The sequence below is a fragment of the Myotis nattereri genome (genome assembly GCF_964212035.1).
Source record: "Myotis nattereri genome assembly, chromosome: 17".
Taxonomy (NCBI): domain Eukaryota; kingdom Metazoa; phylum Chordata; class Mammalia; order Chiroptera; family Vespertilionidae; genus Myotis; species Myotis nattereri.
Window position 1 is genome coordinate 39,151,476 of NC_138092.1, and position 27,932 is coordinate 39,179,407.

General features: G+C 41.3%; 1 protein-coding gene across 1 annotated transcript in view; it reads left to right on the forward strand.

Annotated features, from left to right (window-relative positions):
- The first annotated feature begins 2,426 nt into the window (after positions 1-2,426).
- Positions 2,427-27,932, forward strand: part of KCNB2 (potassium voltage-gated channel subfamily B member 2) — a 344,954-nt gene continuing 319,448 nt past the window's right edge. Inside the window, exon 1 of the mRNA XM_081111004.1 lies at positions 2,427-3,013. The gene's annotated coding sequence lies outside the window, so the exon portion shown is untranslated. The remainder of the gene's footprint in view (positions 3,014-27,932) is intronic.

Below are 27,932 nucleotides of genomic sequence, written 5' to 3' on the forward strand. Positions count from 1 at the left end.
AATTTTTCCTTTAGAGAACTACTGAAAAAATACAAAATTATATATACGAAGGCAATGGAACCACATGCTGATAATCAACACAAGAGTCTTTGAAGCCATCCGGAATTCAAGCTGTGCATATGGAGAACTCAGCTATTCCAAACAATCTGTATACTGAGGGTTATTCTCCATAAGCCATTTGTGCTATAAGTAACTTAGTAAATGGAATTAGATTTATTTCCCAAGACTTGTTCCATATCATTGCATGCTTACAGATACACGCAGGTGTTAATGGATAATCGCCTAACACTCCACCTCCAGATCTGGAGATAACAGCAATGTCTTTTAGCCAATAGTAATTTGCTCTTTTTACTAATGTCTACTTCATAGAAAAATGGATTCAGGTTTCCAAACTCTAATGGAAATTTAAGGGGAAAAATTTTTAAACATACTTGTCAAATAATTAAATTCTCAATAAGGTGATCAGTAATGTTGATGTAGGGCTAGTAAAGAGAGGGGATTTTCACCACATGCAAAATTTATGAAAGCTCATATCACTTAAATTTAGGCACACCTGAAATTAATCTTAAGTATTCTTTCTAGACTTAAACTATTTTGTAAGTTCCATTCATTTAGTAAATATTGAGTGCTGAGAAAAGTTTGTTGAATGAATAGGTACCTCCTACACATGTGTCTTTGAGTTAAATGTAAGTAATGTAAACAATGTGATGTGGAATCCACCCTGGAGGAATTTTTTTAAAGCCCTAAGACATGCACAAAGGAAGATCATATATTCTGTAGGAAGCAGAAGGTGGTAGGTCCTTTAACAGATAGTTCCCACATGTGCTGTGGAGGTCAAAGGGGAGGGGTTACAGGGGAGGGTCAGTTTGCTCCTGCCACGTGCACCTCCCGTGTGCACCTGCCACGTGCAGTGGCATAGAAGTGTGCAGGCGCCATTGGTAGGGAATGGGAAGCTGGAGAACATTTGTGAACAGAAATGATACGGTCAGGGTTGTGGTTGGGGGAGAGTAATCTGCCGGAGTGGACATCCCGAAGGTTTCTGGAATGGTGGAGCTGAAGCTTGGAAACAGGGCAGGGGGTGGGGGTGATAAAGGTCTGGGAATCTGCGAGTGCTCTTCCTCCTCCCAGTGTTCAAACTGGAGAAGCCCGAAGGAGAGGAGAGAACCCAGACAGGTCCTGGGCCGCGGAGGCCCATGGCATCTACTACACATCCCACCCAACTCTGGCACCTGAAAAAACCACCCAGCACGAGGTAAGGCCCATGGGAGGTGCGGGAAGCCTTCCTGTGAGGACCCTCCATGTAGTGCTTCCCAGGGCATATCAGGGCCGAAACAAGAATTAAATAAGACATATTTAAAACTGAATGTATTTGCACCTTCTTCAACAGCCATCTTCCTTGGCGCCCCGGCTTTAAATACACTGCCATGGTTTACATTCTTTTTTAAAGGTTATTTCAAGTTAACATTGTTTCCCTGAAAGCCCTGTAATTAGCTGTGAAGTCTGTCTCTACCTCGTACCTGTTAGGGAGCATACGGGTCAGAAACCTGGAAAGCCAGTGACATTATTCAAGTTCCTCCCGTCTTTATGCGCGCGCCCTGGAGGAGGGAAAGGTCTGGGTGTCCACCTAAGGTCGCGCCAGGGAGGAACTTGGCACAGTTTTCCAGGTGGCGGGGAGAGCGGGCAAATCCAAGAAAGCCTGAGTATAAATAGCGCCCCTGTGGGAAGCGAGAGTTAAGGCTGCCACCAACCCGGCTTTTCCCACAGACCCCGGAAAGCGGGGTTCTGGGGCTGGCTACGCCCCGGAGCAGAGCTCCAGTTGCTCCCAGAAAAGTCAGGTCCTCTCGGCGTTCCTAGGCGCCCTGCAGGGAAAGCCTCCGGGCGCGTCACTCAGGAGCGATCTCTCCTCGCCCCGGTTCCCGAGTCGAGCAGCGGGCCCCGGGTCCGGGTCCGGGTCGCGCAGGGGCTGGCGGGGGGAGCCCACCGCTGGAAGCAGAAGGGCCCCGGGAATCCCGCGAAGGCGCCTGAGCGCGTCTCGGCGGGGCGTCCCGGGGTTTCCCGGCCTCCGCGGGCTGCGGACCCTCCAGCACCGCCCGAGGGAGAGCCACCCGGGAAGCAGGTGGGTGTGGAGCGGGGCCTGGGCTGCGGGAGCGGCGGGCGCGCAGGAGGAGAGGGTGGCGCCGCCGAGGTGTGGGCGGCGCCCGCGTCGGCCGCGCCCCGGGCTCGGAGGCGCTGTCCCCGGTCCAGCGCACGGCTCCCGCGCGGCCAGGCCGAGCCCGGGCGTCCCTGGCGGTGTCCGCCGGCCGCGCAGCCCCGCCACCGGGGCCCGCTGCTCACCCCTCGAGCCGCGAGAGCCCAGGAGGAGGGGAAGGCGGCGGCCGCTCCTTCCCGGGGGTGCGCGGAGCGCGGGAGGAGGCGGAGCGCGAGGTGGGGTGGCGGCGGGCGGGTGTGCGCGCCGGGCCGGCGCCCCCGAGCGCCCCGCCTCGCCTCCCGCGCCCAGCCTCTCCCCGGGCTCCGCCACAGACACACACCCACCAGGCACCCACCACCCTCCGCCCCCGCCGGCCGCCGCCGCCGCCGCGCCGCGGGCCCCCGAGCGAGCGGTAACTCCCGGGTGGCTCGACGAGCTCAGCGCCGCTCGATTTTTCCCGTGCGATCCCAGCTCTCCTGCCGGGCGGCGGCGGCTGCAGGGGGATGGGGACCCGCGTGGGGAAGTGGGTGAAGATCGATGAAGATTATTCTTCTTTTTAAGGATTCCTTAGCTTCCTCCCGCCGTCTCTCCTTAGAGCCTTCCTAGTGGAGACCGTGAACCAGAGTCAGAGATGTAGAGGAGGGAAGACGCCACGCCGGGAGCTCCAGCCAGCCGGCCGGGGAGACCCTCCTCTGGGTGGAGGGGAGGGGGATTTCCAGCGACACATCATTGGCGACGGGGATCGTCGCCGGGAGAGGAGCCCCGAGGGAACGGGGAATCCCACAGCCCTTTGTGGTGCCGGCTGAACAGGTCTCCCGGAGCTAGGTAAGTTGGGGTGGGTGGGCAGGGGGATTGCTGCTCCCCGAAGGGTTCTTCCTTTAATAAAGAACCATCGTGGGCAGCCTCGCCAGACGAAAGGAATTGGAAACTGCCATATGGCGCCCAGCGGACTTACACACAAAGCTGAGGGGAAGGCGCTCAAGTCTTAGCCCCCCGAAAAGCCTCCGAGCAGCCTGCCTGGGAAGGGGTAGGAAATGTTATTTCTAGGAGATGAGCTCTGCTGCCTTCTGTTCATTTGTTGGTAAATGCCACACTCACATGCACACACTTGTGGGGCTGGATTTAGGGAGTGTGATGTCTCTGATTTATCAACAGCCCTCAGCACACAGAAGCAGTGCGTGCATGTTATTCTTCAGGCGCTGCGAGGTCTTCCTTCTGTAGCAGGTTCCAGGGAGGGAGAAGGAGTCTCTAAGTCTCTAAGGGAAGAGCCCCAAGGCTGTTTCCAACACCCTGGGCTGGGGGTTGGGGAATACAGTTGCCCTGAATGGAACCAAAGACACCAACCATTTGCCTCATCATTTGCTTCCAGTGCTTAATGACCATTTTCCAAACAATATCCTGCCATCCATTTTCTCGAATTATGAGCGTTTTTGTGTATTCATTCATAAAACTTGTCAGTGTGCAGTATGCATCCTTTATGGCTGCACAAGTGATTCAGTAATAGATACAAGATTACGCTGGGAAATGTAGGGTGCAGAGATGTACACTGGGTTAATATCACGCAGATTCAACATTCCTTCTAATCAAGTTATGCAATAATGTCCATTCTTAAGTAGCATTTCACATTTCTGTTTTTGCAGTGATTGGTTTTTAGATTTTGTTGGGCATATAATTTTTCAAGCTCAGCTCAAAGGAAAAGCAAGACTTAGTTGTTTTTAAACATGTAGTATTGTGTGGGACAATAAACAACAATGGAGATATTGCATTTCATAGGACAAGAGAAAGGTAAATTCCAGTCAAAGATCTAAAGTCTAACTTGTCAGTACTGAGTAACTTAGAGGAAAGATTTTGAAAAAGAGGGTAATATTTAAAAAATTCTACTGTATAAAATAAAGTTTCACTTTATATATTTCACTCTTTAGAGGGGTATGTGTATGTGTATGTGTGTATGTGAGTCAACAAATATAAAGTTGTCCAAAGCTTGTAATACGTGAATAAGATCTATAGACATCTAGACTAGTGAGTTCTTGGTTCTTAAATTAACCCAAACTTAAACAGTTCAGTAATTTGGCATATTATAAATGTGTATATGTATTTAATTGCTGCTAGAGGTGGTGGTTTTTGATGTAGGGCCCATATGATGTGCTTACTTGTAAGGTTCTATGGAATTTCTGAAAATTTGAGGGTCCAATGCATAGGTAACTTTTTTCCCCACTGAATGAAAATTATTCTCTTCACCTAAAGGAGTTAATATGCTTCCACAAAGTAGATACTATGACCCCCTCCCTCTGACGGTCAGGTTCAGGCCAGTTGTTCATCGCCAATAGAACCTTGTCTAATGTCCTCTTCTTCCTTTCCTGGCTCTACTCAGACTCCTGGAGAAAGGAGTGGCTCGCTTGGCAGTTGTCTTTGCTTCTTCCTCCTTTTCACCTTACCCTCTCCACGTCGATGTTCCCAGATCTCCCTCACACACACACACTCCGGCTCCAGAAAATAACTCCACTGCCTGCCACTTTGAAAATGCTAGTGTCTCTTTTATTTCTCTCCTGTTTTTCCAGATAGTATCATACCAGGCATCAGTTGAAACGATTTCCAATTTCAAGTTTCTCCAAATCCCCCAGTTCACCTTCTCAAGCATGCATGTTTACTGAATATTCAGAAAGGGTTAGTGAAAATGATTACCTTTCTGTTTGGCTTTTAAAGTTTCCTTGTTGATACCTTGGAGCATCTGTGAATATGAATTTAGACTTCTAATTTCCAATATGGTAAGAAAATGAGATTGCTACAAAAGCAAAATAACAGGTTATGTGTTCAGTCACATTTGTTGGCCATTTAAAAGCATATCTGTCCAGGATTTTTGCATACTGCCTGCATATCTGTGGAAAATCTTGGTTGAACATTGAAAAAGTATTTTTTTCCTGAATTTATATCTGGTGTTTTGAAATGGTATTCTAGGGACTGGTCTGCATGCATATATATTATGAAAATAGACCAAATTACTGGTAAAAATGTAGGAAACTTACAAGATGTTTTATTTTGACCCAATGCATTATTTTCTTGATAAATTGTAAAGAATAATTAGTTCCTTGAAATCTGCAACCCCTTAGAAACTGATTCCTAAAGAACATCCTTAAAGTTGACAGGACATCTTCTCATGTACATTTGATGGTAAATATATAAGGTTAAGACATTTATTTACTTCAGAATGAAATAGTATTTGAGATTTGCTTTATTTGTCAGGTGGGTTTTGCATACATGATGCCTGTATTATTTTCACAAGGGCTTCAGAGGAGTGGAGAGTACAAATGCTTTGTATGTCATTTTTCTTAAGTTCAGAGTACTTTATAAGCTACTCCTACTCCCAAAATGATAAAACCAACTTCACAGAGCAGCACAGTCTTCAGATTTTTAGTCAGGTACTACAAGTATCTTGGTATCTGTAGCCCATTCTTGTTCATTGCTTATTTCCTCCTTGTGCTTCTTAAATATATATTCCCACCAACTTGTTACTGCAAGCCCAGGTCATTAGGCAGAAGGTCAAGTGTGTGAGGCCAGGGGCTCCTTGGCCTGGGTAAGCCAAACCCTATTGTATTATTTGTAAGGGAAAAGTGCCTGTTCCTGTAGGCTGAATTGTACCTCTCTATACTGTCTGACTTAATGTCGTGTATCCACTCATCCACTGATTCCTTTATCACTCATTAGTACATCTAAAGAGAAGAGTGCTTGATTAGACTGTAACAGTTGCAAAACAGGTAGAAAACACAGTCTCTGCCCCTCAAGGATTTTTTACAGTATAGAGAGTAAAACTTGAATAACTATTTAGACTCATGTCAAATATGGGATCTCTTGCATACAGAAGTGCACTTAACAGTTTCATACTTAGTAAATTAATTAAGGCAGATTCGTGAAGAGGATCATGAAAATTCACCACAGTCTGTGCATTGGGAAATGATTAGAAAACAATAATAGTAACTAATTAAAATAATTAATTTAAAATTTTAAATTAAATTAAAACATTATAAATATTTATGTTATATAATCGAACCTTCAACCCAGGTACATGCCCTTGACTGGGAAATTGAACCCATGACTCTTCAGTGTGGGGGCCCACACTCTAACCACTGAGACACACTGGCCTGGGCTATATTTGAATAATTATCATATTTATATATAATCAGAATTAATTTATTTTTATTATTATAGCAAATACTTGAGCCAGGAGATGTTTTAAATATTTACAAATATTAAATATTTTAATTCTCACAATCACCTATGAGGCAGCTGTTCCTAATACTCTTTATTATGTAGGTATGAAAATTAAAGTACAATGGTTTTTTTCTTGTCTAAAGTCACATAGGAAATAAATGGAACTCACATTCAGGTATTCTGGCTCCACTTCACCACTCTGGTATTGGGAAGTATTAACAAGTGTGATCTCAGGCAGGATAAGAAAAGATGTGTGCAGCTGGCAGATTTAGTTGGAGCTCTACCTATTGAAAGATAACATAGTTATTATTACAGGGGGTACTTGGAAAAGATCAAAAGTAGAAACTTTATTTTAAATGGAAAAACCCCCCAAATTTTCAACAGTATTTAGAATAAGAAGGTAGTTTAATTAGAGACTGATTTTTAAAAGATGAGTGGACTTTTACCAGAATGCTAAAATATTAGTAAGTACTGCCTTTACAGTGACCACAGAGCAAGGAGGGCTGAGCCTGCCCCACATAGCTCAGTGGTTGAGCATTGACCTATGAACCAGGAGGTCATGGTTCCATTCCTGGTCAGGGCACATGCCCGGGTTTCCAGCTCTATCCCCAGTAGGGGGCATTCAGGAAGCAGCTGATCAAAGATTCTCTCTCATCATTGATCTCTTTCTCTCTCTACCTCTAAAATCAATAAAAATATATTTTAAAAAAGAAAAAGGTTGGCTGAGACAAAGGATCCTGACTAATCAGTATCTAACGCTAATGTGCCATATTTTCATTTTAAAATCTTTAAAAATTATGTGACTTAGTTTGAATAAAACATAGTATTATAACATTTTTCAGATTTATTATTTGTAGGATTATATGCTCATATGTAAAAAGAAAATTATTAGTTTTACAATAGAATTTCCTTTTACCATGTCCCCATTTATTCCTCCGTAAAATGTATCCCCAATATATTCATGGCAATTGGAATAGCCACTTAATAGAATTACTTTCTAGTATATTGTCTAAAATGCATTTATTTTATTAAATGACAAATAACTATAATAAAATCATGTAAGCATAAATCAAATAATTATTGAGATTTTCATCAAGAAAAATTTAATGTTTGAAGTCCAAGTTATTTATAAATAGCTACTGCTGCTTTTTATATGAAAAAATGCCACCTGGATTAAAGTTAGAAGGTAAAATGACCAAATATTATCTGCAGAATGCCATACATTCAGATATTTAGATACATCCTCATGAGAGATGACATTTGTATTTTCCTCACAGCTACTATTTAGTAGGCCACATGCTCAGTCACATAGACAGCTCACACACAACCTACACTTTGCTTGCAGCATAAAAGTTGACTTTACAAGTGTGTTCTCTTGGAACTTGTAGTACATTTATAGAAACAGTACTTTAAATGATGATTAGGTCACCAGACCAATCCATAAATGCCCCTTTAATCAATAATATACCTGAAGTATAGAACTATTACATAGTTAAATACTGAAAACATGACCATTATGTATAGCAATATTCCTAGGGAATAGATTCAAATAATACTTATTACCTGCTTTTTCTATGTGGGGTACAGAGGTGACCACAGTACTGCCTTGGCCCACAGGGAGGAGAGCTTGGACATAACTGTCTCTGACATCAGGCAGAATGAGGACAGCTTTATAATATTGGTATAGGGAGAATGTTGAATAATTGATTCAGAGTTCTAGTGCAAGAGCCAGGGACTGAATATCTCTTCAAGATTCTCATTTGTTATTTCATCTTCAGGGTACCCGCTGAGCTCCTTCTCTGTGCCAAGCCCTAAGCTAGGTGCCGGGGACATAGATCACAGCCTACATGGGTAGACAAATAAATCATGACAACATGTCGAAAATACTATTGGAGGAGCAGAGAGGCAATTCAACTGAGTAGTTGCCTAACAGCTGTATCCCATAAGAAAAAAATAGGGTTTCTTTGAGTTCTTAGGTATGTTCGGTCATGATTCTCTATTCAGTCAGACCCAAAGCCTCCTTTTTATAAACACTGTTTTGTAATATCCCTTTTACTTTCCTGAAATGATCTTTGTAGATAACATAACCTATCTACATAGGTAACGTTTTAAAAATCAATATAAATTCTCTCCCTGTAATAGAAGAAAGAAAAGAAAGCAGCTTACAAAAATTGTAGCTATATCACTATGAATACATTTGGGTATAACTGTACTAAAAGATGAAGCAGTCAGATGCTTGCTACTTAAAATGTGTAAATTTGGAATTAAGAGAAAACATTTAATTGAATATTGGTGACACGTTTGTGTGCTTGGCATTTTGTTGCAAGAACTAAGTAAATACCTTTGTTGAGCGTGACAGCTGATTGTAAACAGATGTGTGTTGTGTTAGTAAATCAGTTATCATGAGCAGTGTTTTGTTGGTGATATGCCTTTCTGAAATGGTGAGCAAATCTTGGTAATCTCCAAGTATGGTAGTTAAATTCCTAGATATTCCTATGGAAAAATATGTTATGTACAACAAGTTAGGAGCTAGTCACAGATAATAATTTTTTTCATTTACATATGTGTCTGATGAGAAGCATAAAAATTACGGAGGATACAGAATTTCTGCCCACATTGTAGTTTCTTGCATTCCTGGCCCTTGCCTTCCACATACTTAACAACTTTAGAAAACTCACAAGGACTTGTGTTAATCCCATTCAAACACTAATTATCGGTATATCCTCTCATTGAAGGAAGCCAGTCCAATTCTAATGCATAATTGGGCTATTTTGAAAAAGCAGAACTCTGAAGTTTTTAGTAAGAATATAAATTTAGAGGCTGACTAAATAATAAAATAAACAACAGCAAAGTTAAGCCACTTAGGTTACTGAACATTAGGAACATCAGACTGGCTGATGTGAGCATAACCGTCAGAGTTTCATTTTCTACGTGGGAGTGACAGATGAGACTCCACAGATGAAGTGACACCTAAGCTGATTTTTTTTTAAAGAGAGGGGTGCACATTCTCCAGGCTAAAAAGGAGGCAGATGGATAATAGTCTAGGCCAGTGGTTCTCAACCTTCTTAATGCCGCGACCCTTTAATACAGTTCCTCATGTTGTGGTGACCCCCAATTTCATTGTTACAAATTGAACATAATTAAAGCATAGTGATTAATCACAAAAACAATATGTAATTATATATGTGTTTCCAATGGTCTTAGGCGACCCTGTGAAAGGGTCGTTCGACCGCCAAAGGGGTCGCGACCCACAGGTTGAGAACCGCTGGTCTAGGCAGAGGGAACAGTATTTGCAAAGCAGTGTCATAAAAGGGCTTGGCTGGTACTTAGAGAAGTTAAGGGAGATCACACTGAAGAAGAAAGTTGGGGCTTGGCCAGTGTGACTCAGTGATTGAGTATTGACCCATCAACCAGGAGGTCATGGTTTGATTCCTGGTCAGGGCACATGCCCAGGTTGTGGGCTTGATTCCTGGGGAGGGGGTGGGGGGGAGGGCGCGTGCAGGAGGCAGCCAATCAGTGATTCTGTCTCATCATGTTTGTTTCTATCTCTCTCTCTCCCTCTCCCTTCATCTCTCTGAAGTCAATAAAAAAAAAAGTTTAAAAAAAGAAGAAGAAGGTTGGGGATCAAATGTGAAAGGTGATGTACGTGGTGCTGAATCATTTGGATTTTATCCTGTCGGACAGGCAGTGGGGGTCAGCTACAATTTTACATAGAGTGACATGGTCCACGTTTATTGGGGGACAGTCTCTGAGCTAGCATGAGAAAGATGGAATATACGAGAAGACTGATGCCTAGGACACTAGCTGAGAGGCTGTTGAGGAACACAGGTGGCATAAGGTCCAGGACTGACCTTCAACAGGAAAAGTAACCTAAGTATCTCCAACTCTTTCAGCCCCAACACGAGTCATAATAGCAGACTTAAGCCTCCCTCTTTCTTCTTCCAAGTCGTTGTATTAGCTGAGGTAACTGGAGCCTGGCTAATAAACCTCCTTGTTTCAGTGGGTAAGAGCGTGGAAGTTTAGTTTTTGCTCAGATGGGAGTCCAATATGTATGTTCCGTGAAGTAATTCGGGGACCCACGTTCTTTCTGTCTTCACTGAGGACATGGAGTTCTCTGCATCTAGCTGGCAGCCATGGAAGAAATGAGCATAGAGAAGGCACATCCAGGAAGTGACACACCTTGCTTTCTGTTGCTGAGATAATCTCATGGCCCTATCTACATACAAAAAGGGGCCTATGTAGCCCCTGGCTAAGCAGCCCCCCCCCCCAACTACATTTCTACAGCACAGAAGGAGGACAGATGTTGCTAAACAGCTATTTGTATCATATTCTCTAGTCCCTCTGGCCACATGTAGGAAAACCTCACATCAGGAGACAATCTGAATTGCTCTTGGTCACAGCATCCTCCTCAATTTCAGGTTCTATGGATGATCCTGATTCCATCGCCCCCCATTAACTCTGGATATGGCCCCTTGTTGTACAGAAACCTTTATACTAAAAGGCAGATTATTTCCCTCCCATCACACAATAGAATAATTGCATTCAAAATTCCCATTGGGAAAAGGGAAGAATGGGGACAGAGCAGTCGACCCATAGCTTGGAAGAAATCCTACTAGACATTGCTGAAGATCTCCTCCCTAACAGTGGGGGAAATGATTTTATTAAACCCTGGTTTTGCTATCTTGGAAGAATCCCTTTGTTCATTGACCTTGGTAGCCCTGGCCACCCTTTGGGAGCTTCCTCCTTGTCCATTATTCTCATAGCCACATCCCAAGTGGGTATTGGGAAGTATGTCTGTCTTGGGGGGCACATAACTTTCCCAGCCTGTTTGTTGCTGGTCCAAATTTGGATTCCTAGAGTTTGTTTTATAGTCGCTGCTCTTTTTTTTTTTTCTTAAGCCAGGCTCCCAATTTCTTTGACAATACAGTTCTTTCAAAATCTTTGTAGGTTTCTTATCTATTTGCTGTCATCCACACAACTGGCCACTATTCATAATTTTTGAACCTGCTTCATGTCTTTGTTCACATCTCAACCACCCATGGCTCAAGGTGTTATTTTGTGGTCACCTGGAAACAACAGGCTTACGTTATAGGGCAACTTCATTAATCAAATCTTTAGTTCAAGGTGGAGTTACTCTGTCACCTTGGAAGTCTTAATGGACATCTGTTATTCAAAGCCTTTTGCAGTGTCATTCCTCACCATTAGAGTCCCAGAAGCAGTGGACTGTTCAGCTTTATAGTCTTGCCTTTTTAGAGTTTAGCCAGTCACCCTTATTTCTGCTGTCAAAGTAGCAACTTTTTCCTGAAAACTTGTCCATTTTCTCGTAATACCGTAATATAGGCAGTAGAAGCAACCATCACACATTAGCATTCTGGCTCTTGCCAGACATTTCTCTAGAGCTATAGCTCTGCCCTCTAAGTTAGTGTAATTTTTCCAGGGCATAATGAGCTTCCAGGCCTACCGTCTTCTACATCCTTTTCCTTGCCAATGGCCAACACCACATTTTTCTATTTGTAAAGTCAGCACTTCAAGGTATCACTTTCAGAATAAGTTAGGATGATGATGGCTGCTGAAACAAACTGAAATGTTAGTGGCTTAACATAAAATGAAGTTTATTTCTCACTCACATATCAGAGAGAGAAGAGAGCAAGAAACAGAAATATGAATGTGTGTGGGGAGAAAAAGGAATGAAAGACATACCTACTTCTTAGACATCTGGCCCAGAAGTGATGACAACACTTCTTATATTCCACTGATGAAAACTAGTCAAGTGCCCACCATGATGCAGGGGGCCTGGGGAATGTCAACCTTGGCTTAACATGAGCTTCTTAGTGACAACTTTCTCTCACAGAGGTGAAGCATGCATTTAGATAGACATTAGCCATCCCTGTCGTAGTCATCTTCCTCTAGAATAAATTAGGGGGAAAGGTTTGAATTCCATTCACTGGCTTATTAATCCACACCATGATGGCATCTCCCCCACCTCACTCCTTTCTTTTCTTTGGCTTTCCACCTAGACTTCTGGGACTACCACACATCTTCCTTCATTCTCTGAACATCACTAGTGGCTCTCATATCTAACAAACTCTGGCGGGGTGCTTTGGGATAAAGGATGGGAATTCTAATTGAATGTTAGATGTCATTTCTCCTAGAAATGTGTTTGCCATTTCTCACTGTAGCGTTTGCTCACTGGCCTGGATCTCCTTGGGTATCCAGCCATGTGGTAGACTCCTCTTTTCCTCTAGGCCAGGGGTGGGCAAACTTTTTGACTCGAGGGCCACAATGGGTTCTTAAACTGGACCGGAGGGCCGGAACAAAAGCATGGATGGAGTGTTTGTGTAAACTAATATAAATTCAAAGTAAACATCATTACATAAAAGGGTACGGTCTTTTTTCTTTTAGTTTTATTCATTTCAAGCGGGCCGTAGTTTGCCCACGGCTGGTCTAGACTCTTCCTCACATCCCTTCAGCTAGGATTTTTCTTGTATCCTTTTCAAGGTGCCAGTGGACTTGGTGGGCAAGCCCACAAGGGGACTTACCCATAATAGCCAAACAGTCCATTATGGTCCAGAATGAAGCAGTGGTTCTTTCTCAAAGAGAACTTAATGCTTTCTCTTACATAGTCCAACTAGCTAGAAATTGTAGCCAGTTTTTTTTCTTAAAAGACATGCAAATACTGTATTTATTAAGCACTGTCATATGTAAAGCACCCTTCTTGGTCCAGGTTAAACCAAATTGGTCTTGACCCTCACAGGACTTGTATCTCCCTGAAAGCAAACAGAACATTAGTAGCCAAGTGCACCTAGAACAGGGCGGGTCTCTCCATTATTCTGTCCCTAGTCCCCGAATTCTCTCTTGTAGCACTTACCCCAGATCTAACTATAAATTGTGGGTATTTGCATATTTACTGTCATTTTCCTGTGTGAGAATGTAAGCTCAGTAAAGACAGGGACTGTCCTTCTTACTCTCTACGTTACCCACAGCATCTCCACAACTGGAGGCACATAGCTGATGCTCATTGTATATTTGTGGAATCAGTGAGTGAAGGAATGGACAGAGCCGGGACCCAAGTCAGGTTCTAGGTCACAATGCAGCACCTGAAATGCAGTTACCACAACAGATGCCAAGGTGGGGCAGGGTGGAGGGAGACCAGAGCAAATTGCCCTGATGCTGAAGTGCCAGGCCTTGGTCTGAGCCATTTATGCTCACATACTCTTGACATTCTTCTAGACAAGGGCCAGGATGTTTCCACAGTCTGCGATGGAGCAGAGTTTGTAGGCAGAGGTCAGAATGGAGGCAACTGGTGGGATGAGATACATTCAAGGCAGAACATAGCACACCCAAGAGAATGTTCCTCCCCTATCCCTGTTTCAGAATAGAATTCAGCCTCACCACTCCACAGCAAGTTTGTCTAAACCCGTGCTTTCCACTAGAATTTGGTGTGATGACGGAAATTTTCTATGTCTGTGCTCCCCAATACAGTAGCCAGTAGCCACATAAGCTGTTGGACTTGTGAGACTGAGGAATTAAATTTTAAATTTGATTTAAATTCAAATAGCCATCTGTGGCTAGTGGTTGCAATACCAGACTGTACAGGCCTGGACTATTATTAGCATGAATTACTTTTGGAAGCTCTCCATTTCCACAGCAGTATGGTATAAATTCTAGAAATATCCATTTACAACGAATTAACCATACATAAACGTGTAACCCCCTCTGGAGTCCAAGGCCTTCTTTGACTCTGATGAGTATCTATCTCCCAGGAACATCCTTGTGAAGAGATCTGAATGTTCTATGTCTTGTTTCCATCCGTAGGAATTACTCTTTATTGAAGGCATTTCTTACTTTATGAGATCTGTACAAAATGTAAAACATTATACAAGTGGAGAACATTATCTTTGCAAGTATCTATGTAATGTGACCTTAAATGCTTTCTCACGCCCACTTTTCCCAAACAGGATTTTATTTTATTTTTTTGTCCCTCTCCTCTTCTCTCTCTCTCCTTCCTCTATTATTGTTTCCTTCCTAACCTCTAAAATGACACAAACCCAACACTGTGTCCTTTACCAAGTTCCTATTCTTATGCATATTGATTTCTTTTGTGCTTATTGACAAAAGCTGTTTTATCGTTTCAGATCATGAGCAAAAACAAAGAAATCTCTGAAATGATGAAAGCTCTTGACATGCCGACTGATACATTTTTGGAGATTTAGCAGATATAATAACTTCAGTGTTTATGTAAAGAATGTAAAGTGAAGTATTATATTGTGTGTTTTTAATAGTTATCACCAAGGTAACATTATAGTTGCTTTTAAGCCTTTGAAAGTTCCCCTGGGTAGGATCTCTTGAATTCCTTGTCCTGATTTTCACAAGTGAAAGGCTTTCCATCCAGTAAGCTAACACCAGAAGGAGAAAGTGCTGTTTAGAAGGCAAAATTCTGAAATAGACCAGGAAAGTAACATTGGAAAGAAGCTGGTTCATCTTTAGTCTTTCTCCCTAGTCTGTACGGCTTAGGACAAATGCATCCTGGGGCTTTCATGCTAAATGTCTCCAGTTCATAAAATCACAAGTATTAATCAGATGATCATTAAATTTTAATTTACTTTTGAGATAAATGTCGTTTTAAATTTGGAATCCTAGTTTTTTCAAATCTAAGGAGAGTATTTTCATTAGGCTTTGTAGAAAGAGCGCACATAGAAAGCTTAGGAGCTATTAAAAAGCTCCTTATTAAACTTGGTGTCTGGTTTCACTCAGGCCCAGCAAAATACTTGCTTTCCAGCATAATAAACACAGTTTGTAATATATAGAGAGAGCTAAAGCAGAGCGTTATAGTAAGGTTTTCGCCCCATTTTAAAAAAAATCTAGGAAGCCATTTTATTTTATTTTAATTTATTTAAATGGTCCATGTAGCTAGAGGGTACCACATTAGACAATACAAATCAAAACTCTTAGACATTATTTATGCAGCTAACACATGACAACATAAATTTAATAGGTAGGGATTTTAGAGATTATTACTGTGTTCCTTTCATTTTACAGGTAAAAAAAATCAAATGTTCAAACAGAATGGACAACTTTCCCTAAGTTGTATGTATGTGTATATGTGCTTGTGTAAACCACCCCCCCCCCCCGCCCGTCCTTCTTAAACTGTTAAAAAGTATTAATCATACCTCCTTGGAGTTGGGCTTTGATGAGTTCCTATAGAGTATTTTAGGATTCTCAGACAGAGTTGGAGATGGGTCATCATTTCTTGGGTCTGGTGTAGGATTGATTCTTTTCCCCTATGAGACTGTTCTGAGGCCATATGTTCGGGTAGGATTTAAAACAGGCTCTCTCAGACCAACCTCAAGCAGTTTAGAAACACAAGGGATTACCCAACTACTCCATATTAAAATGGGGGAAAACACGATGCCATAGGAACAGTCCAAGACTCAGGTTACTCAGTTCATACAATTTGTGTGTCTGCCATGATTGCTTTGTAATTTAAGAAACGTTCAAGATCAATGGTATGCCTATGACTGAATTTTAGCATGAAAAAAATTAAGTGCATCATTAGATAATCTGAGAATCTTAGAAATTAGGAAAATCAGCTACTTCAATTTCCTTATTTATAGAACAGGAAAATAAATCTGGTTTAAGTTTTCTAGGTTATTAAATTATGGTATCTTCAGAACACATAGTGAGCAATTGGTTCTGCTAACCTTTTTAAGAGTTAGAAGGAAAATAAGCAGCAATGTACTTTAATTAGATATAAAATGGATTTCTGATTAAAGTGTTTTTGGATTACTAGAGTTAAAACTTTCTACATGATATTTAAGCCATTTTAATTTCAAGTCAAAAGTCAGATAAACATAACCAGTATGCAATATTCATTAAAAACACATTTTGTAATTTTGTTACACAGTGAAAGCTGAGAGTGGACATCATTGTCATTACCATCTTACATTTAATAAGACAAATTTAACATAATAATATAAAATTATAAAACTGTGACCTCTCATCTAGGGAGCCAATTTTTTTTTACAGCCATTTTATAACATCTGGAAGCTAGTGCTTGATATGTAGTAGGTGCTCAATAAATATATTTGAATGAATTAATGAAATAATTCATTTGATTCATTAATTCACTTAATTCATTAGTTTACCTAAGACCTTATCTAAGGCTAAGTTGTAGTTCCCGTAAATGAAGATTATGGTCTACAGGGCTCCCAGATTAAGACATCTGCTTAATTTGCTATTTTATACTTCTCTCTTCCTTTACATCCGCATGTGTAGATCAGAACACTACTTAGGTTCACAGATCCAAAAATTTCTATAATATTCTTTGTAGTATTTCTGTAGAGCAAGAGCTACGGTGCCCAATTTTGTATCGTGTGCACGCAGTGTATGATGATAGCCAAGAAAGGCATTGTTTCAGAAGGAAGGGAGGGAATGAAAAAGGAATAATGGCTCTAAATCTGTATGCGTTATTTATAGTTCATGGTCTTTTCCCATTCTGGCCCTTACTGGAAGAGTAGAAACTACAAGTTGTGGTGCAGGCGGGAATCATTAAGAGACCCAGCTCATCAGCATCGATAGGGCTAGCAGGGTGTGAAGACAGGTGTCCCCTGCAATCTGAAAGCACGGCATTGCTATGAAACCCTTTGTGATCCGACATTGCATAAAGTGGAGGAGCAATTGCCTTAGGACACACCTTTCTAACAAATGCACAAAATAAACTGAAATACAGCACAGCTGCTCGCAGCACAGTTCCGAGCTCTGGCAGCTTGCAAGTCGAACCTTCGGAAAGCAGGGAATACCTGTAATTCCACTGCTCTTGCTCCACCTTTTTTTCTCTTTCGTTGTGCTAATTTTATATTTATTTTTGGTGCCCTGAGGTGGCAAGGGCTAGTGGGAAGAACATGGGTTTAGGAATAAGAAATGTGGTTTCTAGTTCCTGGGAAGAACATTTGAATCTACCAGTGTTGTCCTTTCAAATGCTATGAATTTTATATTTGCAACATTTAAAAAAATATCATTTAAGCATCTATCTTGACTATAAATCTCCAATATGGAGACTAATAGCGTGACTTTTGAAAGTCAGATACTAAAATTTGTTAGTTTTAAAAAACTGCTGAAACAGTTGCCAAACCTGTTTATGTCTTTATCCATAAAAAATTAGAACCTTGAATGTGTTTTATGTAAGCCACTCAGATCAAGGGATAGATGTAATGGCACAGGATTATTGAGTTCCATTCTTTCCTTCTATAACATGCTAAAAAGATCGCCCAATATTGGTTCCATATTTCCATTTATTTACCATTTGAGGCATCTAGAAGCCTGCTTGCTATTCAAGGAAAATCCCCAGCATTAGGAGGTTAAGAACATGCTCTTTAAGATAATGCTGGATTGGAACCAGCACTTGCTAGTTGTGTTATCTTGAGCAAGGAACTCACCTTTGTGAACCTCAGTTTCTTTATCTGTAAATCAAAGATAAAATACTGACCCCATGATGGTTGGGAATTAATGAGAATTCTCGTTATGAGGATTTAATGGGATAAGCACTGTATGCTATACTGATCACTCATTATGTGGTAGATGGTGAAAATGAATATTATTAACCAAATTCACACACAAAAAACATAACTTTGGCTCTCCTTTAGATACAACTCCAAGAATATTCCTACCTTCTAAGAACTATAATTTCTACTTATGGACATTTTGATATTAAGCTGGAATAAAATCTAGATCGAAAATCTGGATCCCGTTGCTCTGGCTCATGTCTTACTGACATGCTCTTTTATGATGATCCTGCCTACAGGAGCTTGCAGAGCTGAAAAGGAGCGCTTCAGGCATCACCATCTGTAAGTCTAGAATGAGTCCTTTCCTGGAAGAAAAAAGTAAACAATAGTATATCAACATTAAAGAAGAACTGAAAAAAGGGGAAAACATCCACAGTTTCTCCATCCTTAACCAAGCTCCTTCTTTCAATGAAAACAATAGCTGTTCTTTATTTCTGAATATTTTCGCCCTTGGTCCAAAGTAACATTGCCTATTTCACTGTTGTGGTCATGATTTTTATGATTCTTTCACACTGTTTTTCAAATTATTTATTGCAAGACTGTATCATCTGGTACAAGTAACATGAACTCGGGCTTCAGTCAGCCCATCTGTGGTCCCTAATTTTCACATTTTTATTTTAGAAAATGTTGATGGAATATGATGAGCTCATTTTCCTCATCAAATGCTTGATTTGATATTTTCTTATCAAATTGTGCTAAATTATATTATTAGCAGTAAAATTTAATATCCTAAGATTCATAGATACTAGTAGGTCATCTCATCCATCTGCCTTAATGTTCTTACCATTTATTATTTATTATCATTGTGGCTCCCCAAGCATTTTATCCAACAGAGACACATGGTAGATTGAGAAGGGGGCAGGGACGAGGGGAGGAATATTTATAAAGTGCCATACACAGATGGCTGCTTAAAAAATGTTGTTTAATGATCCTCACTGATGACAGAGTGGATGAAAAACATTGTTCATGAGGGACGTGGTGTGGAGATGGGTGTCTCTATTCAGTGAACCTTCTCCCTTTTGTCCTTAATGCACCAAAAAAAAAAAAAAAATCAAGCATACACATTCTGATTTTTAAAAATTAGTTCCATTAATGAAGGATCTCATTGATTTGTTAGAAACTGTGTTTCGTTTTGTTTTTTGTTTTTTTCATACTAGAATCCAGAACACATTATTTTGAATATGCTCAGTCAGGAAAGGTACCCATGGATGTGGCTACGCTGAGCATCCTGGGGTGAATTTTGGCAGCAATCTGCTTTGAGTCTGAAAATGGCTGCTTACATATTATTCTTTGAATGCATTGGAAAAAATTGCTGCCCTTCACTTTGTTATTTTCCCAACCCAAATACTTCTCTTCTTGTATTTCCATTACTGTAGGGTCATTCCTTTGATTCAAGTTTGCCTTTCTTTTAAAGTCTTCACATGGCAATTGGATTCACTAACTTTGATACTTATATTTTACTTTATTCCTTTATTGGTAGAAATTCTATTATATTGGCTTCACTGGCTTGAATGTTTTTCCTAACAATGAGTGGAAGCTGAGAAATAGAAAATTCACTTCTGTCAAATTTTAAGAAATTGACAAAAATTGAACTTTCTCCTGTTCATCATCATCTTTCCAAAGGAATGTGTGGATGGGTAGCATTCACACCAAAATCTCATAGAACCTTAAAATTCCAATGAGGGAAGACGCTTTGGAGGCAATCTTGTCAGTCTCTCAACAGAGGAGAGGTTGCCCCTGGGCCTGCTGGCAGGTGTTACCTGGGTTCTGCTAGAACATTCCTGGGCCCAGTAGTGTTCTTTGGCAGCAGCATATTCCATTTTGGGTCAGCAGTAATGATTAGAGTCTTATTTATCACTTCTTCCTACATAGTTCCAGAAAACCTCGCTTTTATTTAAACCCAGGCAAATCAGGGCCAGCAGAACTTCCAAGCAAATGGGAAGTCACTACAATAAACTGACATTTGATTATGTTAACCAAAACATTTAACAACAACAACAAAAAAGGATAATAGTGCTTTGAAATTCATTATTCAAAGCACTCATTCTTTCAACCACTCATTCTTTTGGGTAATCCACAAACATTTATTAAGCACTTGTGTATCAAAGATGCAAGTATGAACAAGATGTGTTCATCACCTTTAAGAACTCACAGCCAAGAGGTGTTTTCAGTTAGCGCTCACATCCACCTCCTTCTCCATTGTAGCTTTTGTCATAATCATACTTACTTGCTCGTGTGTTTGTATGTTGAATGTCTGCTACCTCCACTAGTAGGCAAGCTCCATGGTGTCAGAGACTCTGCCTCTAGCAAAGTAAGACCTCATAAATATTTGCAGAATGAATGAATATGGAAGAATTCTAAGCTAATAGTTATGCTACCATGAGAAAAGCATATTATAATAGGTGGAACAAACTTCTAGCCTATTGTGGCAGAAGAGATTCATGCTCCCTAGACTAGATATTTGTTCTTGACCTTGAGTAATCAGTAAGAGTTTATCAGATGGAGATTGTGGAAAAGAGCATTTCATACATGAAAGCCATACTGGATTTGGGGAGTGGCATGTAATGTGAGGTAGGTGGAATAGGGGGGAAATGATTTTCAAATAAAATAGAAATCTTATTTACTTTTTTTATTCAACTAATATGTATTGTTGAAATAGATATTAGTTAAATGGGTATAGTTTCATTCAATATCTATTGTCTACTATATACCAGGCACTCAGGATAAAATTATAAGATAAAATATGATCCGTGCCCTCAAGAAACTTAAAGTCTAGTGGGGAGATTAGATATTAATCACATAATCAAAATACTTATCTCCAAAAATATAAAACTGCTATTGTGACAAGTGCTCCAGGTAAAAGGCATCTGATACTATATAAGTTCTTCTTTTAAAAAATATATCTTTATTGATTTCAGAGAGGAATGGAGAGGGAGAGAGAGATAGAAACATCAGTGGTGAGAGAGAATCATTGGTTGGCTGCCTCCTGCATGCCCCACACTGGGGATCAAGCCAGCAACCCGGGCATGTCCCCTGATCTGGAATCAGTTGTGCCCTTCTGGTTCATAGGTCACCGTTGAACCACTGAGCCACACCGGCCAGGCATATATAAGTTCCTAAGACAGGAGGAATTTTGTATAAGCAAGGACACCGGGAGGCTACCCAACACATGAAGAGGGATGGAAAGAGAAGGTGTACAGATTCCCTACGCACATGGAAAGAAAGAAAAAGCTAAAAGAGAGCTAGAGAGGGGGAGCAAGGTACGTGATAGAACTTCAGAGGTAAGTAGGGACAGACCTTGCAGTCTTTGAATGGTGTTTTTATCATGAGAGCAGGAGCATGGGAGGGTCTTCTGCAAGAAATAGCCCTGATCTGCTGGTGCTGGGGCACAGGCTTCAGAAGTGGCTGGGGGGGGGGGTCAGGAGCAGAGGGAGCTACCATAAAAGCTAGAGCTAGGGAAGTGGAGGTCATGAAAGCGATTCTGTGAAGGGCACCTCTCTTCAGAGCCAGCTGGTCAAGGTGCCTGCCTGCAGCCATTGCCCTTTAGAGAAACAAACAGCATATAGGAGATAACACATCTCAACTTAGAATAGTTGGAATCAATATTTTGACACAGAAATAGACAAAGAAGTAAAGCTTTTTAAATATTTTGACTAGAAGGTAAAAAGCAAGGATAATAAATGGAGTGTAATGGAAAGAGACTTCTATAGGCATCTAGAGATCTGGTTCTCCTTCAAGTTGAGCAAGTACCAGAGGTCAGTCAAGTCACATGACCTCACTGGAGCTCAGTTCTGAAAGCTGTAAATAAGAAAATTGACCATATTAGATCCTAGTGTCTTCTGCCATGTTCTGTGCTTCTAGTCTCCACACATGGAGGTATATAAAGCATGGTGTAATGTTTAAGTCATAGGAACTAATCTCAAATCAGACTCAGTATTTAAGCTGAGAAAGCCACATTGCCTATAATGTGTTTGATTCTGGTGAAGTGAGGAGACAGAATTCAATTAGAAAGTGTATTTTTACTGTTAAATGGAGCTCAACTGAGAAACATCCCTTGTCAAGAATCTTACCACTAAACATTCCAGGATCTGAAAGCTAATTTTATTTGAAGAAAAGTATCTAAATGTTCAAATCCTATCCAAACTCCATGAACACTTTTTACTTGGTTTCATAGAGGCCTAATCTAACCGATGCCAGAAGATCCCCAGAGGAATATGAAATTTAAGTCAAGCATGCAAATAGAAGGCTGTGGTATGCACATAGAACAGCAGATAGCAAGTGAAGCTTGTGCCTTCTTTTATCAGAACACTAGAGGCCCAGTGCACAAAAATTCATAAACTGGGGAGGGGGGCCCCCTCAGCCCAACCTGCACCCTCCTGAATCTGGGACCCCTTGGGGGATGTCCGACTGCCGATTTAGGCCTAAATCGGCAGTCGGACATTCCTCTCTCAATCTGGGAACTCTGGCTCCTAACTGCTCACCTGCCTGCCTGCCAGCCTGATCACCCCTAACTGCCTCTGCCTGCCGGCCTAGTCACCCCCAACTGCCCCTCCCCTGCCAACCTGGTCACTCCAACTGTCCCCCACCCGCTGGCCTGGTCACCCCTAACTGCTCCCCCCGCCAGCATGGTCGCCCTTTACTGCCCCCCCTGCCAGCCTGGTCACCTCCAACAGCCCCCCTCTGCCAGCCTGGTCACCCCTTACTGCCCCCCCCCCGCAGGCCTGGTTGCCCCCAACTGCCCCCCTGCCAGCCTGGTTGCCCCTCATTGCCCCCCTCTGCCAGACTGGTCGCCCCCAACTGCCCCCACTGCTGGCCTGGTCACTCCCAACTGCCACCCCTGCTGGCTTGGTCGCCCCTCACTGCCCCCCCCCCCCCGCAGGCCTGGTTCCCCTCATTGCCCCCCTCTGCCAGACTGGTCGCCCCCAACTGCCCCCACTGCTGGCCTGTTCACTCCCAACTGCCACCCCTGCTGGCTTGGTCGCCCCTCACTGACCCCCCCCCCCCCACTGGCCTGGTTGCCCCACACAGCCTGCTGTTTGGTTGTTTGGTCGTCCCTCACTAACCCCCTGCCGGCCTGGTCGCCCCACAGAGCCTGCTTTTCAGTCATTTGGTCGTCCCTTACTGCCCCCCCCCCCCCAGCCTGGTTGCCCCACAGAGCCTGCTGCTCAATCGTTTGGTCGTCCCTCACTAACCCCCCTGCCAGCCTTGTTGCCCCACTCAGCCTGTTCGGTCGTCCGTTCAGTCGTCCATTCGGCTGCTATGGCCCCTGGCTCTTTATATATATAGATTCCAGGGTGGACAGCCCTGTTTCTCATCCATTTCAGTGGCACCAACAGTTTCTCTCTGGGTTGCCTTTTTCACTTTTCTCATCACCTTTCATTTTTATTTATCCCCTTCACGCCATTGTGACTCTGGGGAGACTTTCCCAAAAGGAGACATTTAAAAGAACTCCTCTTGGGTCGCAACGTAAAGGGCACTTGAGCCTCCATAATAGAAAATCTTCCACCAGCTGAATGGCTGAGCATTCACAGAGAAGTGTGAGCCATTTTGAGTGTGTTTTGAAACAGACTGAAAATTTCCAGCCACAACTATACCTGGTAGTTTAGAAAAGGTCTAAGGTGCCTTATAACGTCAGTATTATATTTTTCAGAGTATGAAAGGACTTTTTTTTGTCAGCTAAGTCTTTTAAAGGTCATTTTTCTAAAGGCAAACTGAGTGTTTAATTCAGTAATTACAGCAAACACATATAGAGGATCGAATTCTTTAAATAGTTCTCTATTCTGATGAATAAAAATCATATTATGTGTCTAAAGAAAATAGTTTATTTATAATGTGGTTATTTGGAGGCATCTATGGTATTGAAAGATACTCATATTACATATTCTACTTATTGTCTTCTTCTCCTCTTACTGCAACAACGCTTCCTCTGACCACTGAAAGCAAAGCTTTTAGGATTTTGTTTGAGTGTATCTAAAAAAAGCATCGGTTATATCAAGGATAAGAGTCCTGGATTTTTTTTTTAAAAAAAAAACTAAGGAGTAAACAGTTGTGCTAAAATCAAGGAACAGATTGATATTAGCAGCCTTTGATTGCAGAAAAAGGACAAGGACAGTATTTTAGTTATTGACATATTAAAAAACAATAAACAGTGTGGAGTTCATTAATATTTTTAATTAAATATTGGGGTGACATTGGTTAATAAAATTATATAGGTTTGTATAGTGTATTGCGTGTTCACTACCCCAAGTCATTTATTCCACCTGCCCTGAGCCCCATTTCCCTCTGGTAAGCACCATACAGTACTACCCGGGCCCTATTCTAAAGTCATGCAGCAGGTTTGTTGAATTTTGTAGGATAGCTGAAAGTTTCCAAGACCTTACTTTAAAACACTACCTGTCTTTCTCAAATCATTTTGCTTTGTTTTTCACTTGTTATAATTCTATGGTTTTCCATTCGTAAATTCTGGAGGTACTTTTTAAAATTTTGGTGAGTACTAATTTGTCTTTTTAAAAGCATTGATTGATTATATTTCCAACTAATAGTTACAGTGCCTTACTGCAAGAAATCTTTGTGGCTCTCTGAAACAGATACAGCTGTTAGGGGAAAAAGATGTGTTTACTGTTTAACACCATACATGAACATGTAAGAAATGCTTTAGAGCTGTGCACAGAGTGACAGACTTAAAGGTCTCCGAGCTGCCTGTTTGCAAATGCCTGCTGGGCGTGTAGGAGCAACAGAGAAACAAAATGTTACACATCCCTTGGATCTTTAGAAAGACCCGCTTTTCATCTTTCTAGGACACTTACCCTGCCTAGCCACTCTAAGGACGTGTCAAGTATATGACATAATGGTAGTATTTTTGAGACTACACTACCCCCCGCACCCCACTCCCTTCAAACCTGCAGTCTCAGCCTGTAATTACCATGCCATGATCAGAAAGTTGTGTTTTGTCAGGTTGGGCCCTGAATGGGTGGCAGCATAATTCCACGCTGCTGGTAGGAGCACGGTGCAGCTGTGCAAAATCAGAATGTTTGTTGTTGTTTATTGTTTAAGGCGTCACTTTCCTCTCTAACAGCCTAATGAAGGGATGTTGACTTCATTTGCACGGGTCCACCGACTGTTGCAAGCTTGACTTTTAATTGATCGAATGAGGTGAAGTAAATCAACAAACTGGGATTTTGCCCTTTACATTATAAATGTGCATTCTGTTTATAACTATTTATATAAATTCTACAAGGTTGCATAACAGTGACACAGTGAATTATTATATTTTGTATTATACTTATATATGCTACATTGAATTATATGATTAATTCTTAGGGGGTTTCACTTATAACACTATATGTAAGAAAACATAGCATCATATCCAGTTTAATTACTAAAATTAAAAGCATAAATTTTATAAGCTCTTAGGAGTGGCAAGACATGGTCCCTAACTGAGCAGGAACCAACCGATTCATTGTTAGAAGTAGAATTAGTATGCCAACAACGAACATAGACTAAAACTGAAAAGTTAGAAAACCAACTAAACTCTAAGTAAAATAAATGAAACTTTATGATGTTCGGAAGATAGTCTGTTTCAAGCCCTGATAAGTAGCAAAGGGTTCTTGAAATAAATTATGAAAACCACCTTTGCTTCAGAAACTAAACGTAACAGAATGTTCTTGTGGGCTCTGAGATATTATGGTGCTCATGTCTACCTAAGTGAGGATAGTGATTGGAGGGACAGGGTGGTAAAGGCCACAGAGTCATAGGAGAGCAAAGAATTGTAGGCATGGGAATGCCACTGTTCAATGGGTGAGGACACTGAAGTCCGTTCATAAAGGAGGCAGAGATGCAGGTCAGCCCACCTGGACCCGGGGTCCTGGGCCTCAGAGCAGCGCCCCCTTTTGTTATCTTATAAAAAAAAAACTCAGTGTAGATGTTTCTCTCTTCTCCTGGAGAGAGACATGGCATTTTCAGCTCAGGAGGTTTTCATCCTAAGGATCTAGGGAACTTTATGAGGTATGAACAAGTTTGAAAATACAAAGTTTGGTTTTGTGGTTGGTTAAGAGGCTCTGAGGATAGAAAGATCTAGGGAACTGGCTAGGAAGAGAAGGAGAGGCACGGAAGAAAGATAAGCAGTGTGTGGGGAGATAGAGATAGGGCACGCTGGGAGAGAAAAACCCCAGAGGAAGAGCGAGAAGGGAAGATAATGACAGGCAGGGAGACAGAAAGGCCCCGTGAGTTTAGACTGCTGATCAGGGCTGGTGCTGTGTGCTGTTTACAGCTCGTCACCTGCTCAGGAACTTGTGCCTTTGAGCCCTCACTTCTTATCAGGTATCAGGCAGAGCATTCTGCCAAGGGAGAATCAAAAAATGTTAGCCACAGAAACAACCGGAGCGCATCGTCTTTAGATCTTCAGAAAATCAAATCGACAGGCCACATCCTCCCTCTCCGAGTTTCTCTCCCCTTGCTTTGAAGAAAGGGCATTGCATTTCAGTCTGTCTTTTATTGTGGGGTTTGTAATCAACACTGGATTTCTTAGAATAGCAAGTTCTTGATCAGTAAAGAAGATATTTTGAAATTTAACTCTTATGACCTCTCCTCATTTGAGACACATACTCTACAGAAAGGAAAAGTCACTCTAAGTCAATTTTGAAACTATTTAAGACAAAGGGTGACCTACCAGTGACCGTGACATAGCATTTATGCTTTTAGTGATGACATTTACAAGAAAGAAAGTCACACTAAGCCCTTGACCACAAACATGAGATGTTCATGTCACATTGGAATTTGTTCTCGCTCTTTCTGGAAAGCCTCTCATCTGATATTATAATCAGTTGAAAAACCATTTATGTTCTTCACATCAGTGTGAGATGTGATATTCCAGAGAGAGTACATTCATTTTACGTTTATTTGTAGCCAAAAGTGGATTCGCCTTCCTGTTTATTATTCATATGGACAGTTCATATAATCGGCATAAATGTTACTGCACTTACAATCTAGTTGTGTAATGGAGGAGAGATTTTCAGATTCATCCCTGGAATTTCCTCATCTCTAATATTTTCATTATTTTTGCCTGACCTCACCATTGCTGCTCAATTTTGTTTTTATGTACACATCGTACATTGTCACCTGAGTACAAGGTTTGGGCACAGGGATCAGTGGCATCGGAGATACATGCTATGAGGTGTCTGCTATGTGTAGGTACAATGCTCAGTAGAGAAAAGGTGGGAATAACAATTCTTGGCCTTAGAGGCTCATAATGCACTTGAGAAGACAGATCATATGCATAAGGAAAAGAATTTAATGCTACCATTTATTTACTAGGCACTGGTATACCTTTTCATCTTAGTTTTCTTTCAGTAATTGGAAACCAAACTGAGGAGAGAAAGTATTTTCTCATTCTACTCAGATATACTTCCATGGGGTGAACACAGCACATAAGCTTTCTCATTTAATCGTCAGAATATTGCCTGTAAAGTAGATACTATTATCCTCATTTTCTAAATTGAGGCTCAGAGAATTTAAGTTGCTCAATGATTGTAACTCTTCTTTATTTTGTAAAAATAGACTTTTCTGTCTGCGATGAAGTGTGAATGTATATGCTTAAAATATTTCTGTGAAAAACTCCCTATTCAAGTGTACTTATTGGCTATATTTGAAATACTTCTTATATAGTCCATCTATAGTTTTCTCATAAATTTGACTTATTTTCATTTGAGAGGATATTTGGTTTCCAAATGGAGAAATAATTTTAACTTATAGGAGTGGAGAAACCAGAGACATGCAGAAATTGGTGTGTATCTTAAAAGAGAGTTTTAATGATAAGGACCTCTTAAATCTAAAGCTGTTCCCTTTGGTATAAGCCAGTGATTTTCAACCTTTTTCATCTCATGGCACATAAATGAATTACTAAAATCCCACTGCACACCAAAAAAGATATTGTAGTTTCTGCTGCTATGACAGAAAAAAAAGGTGTAATTTTGATTCAT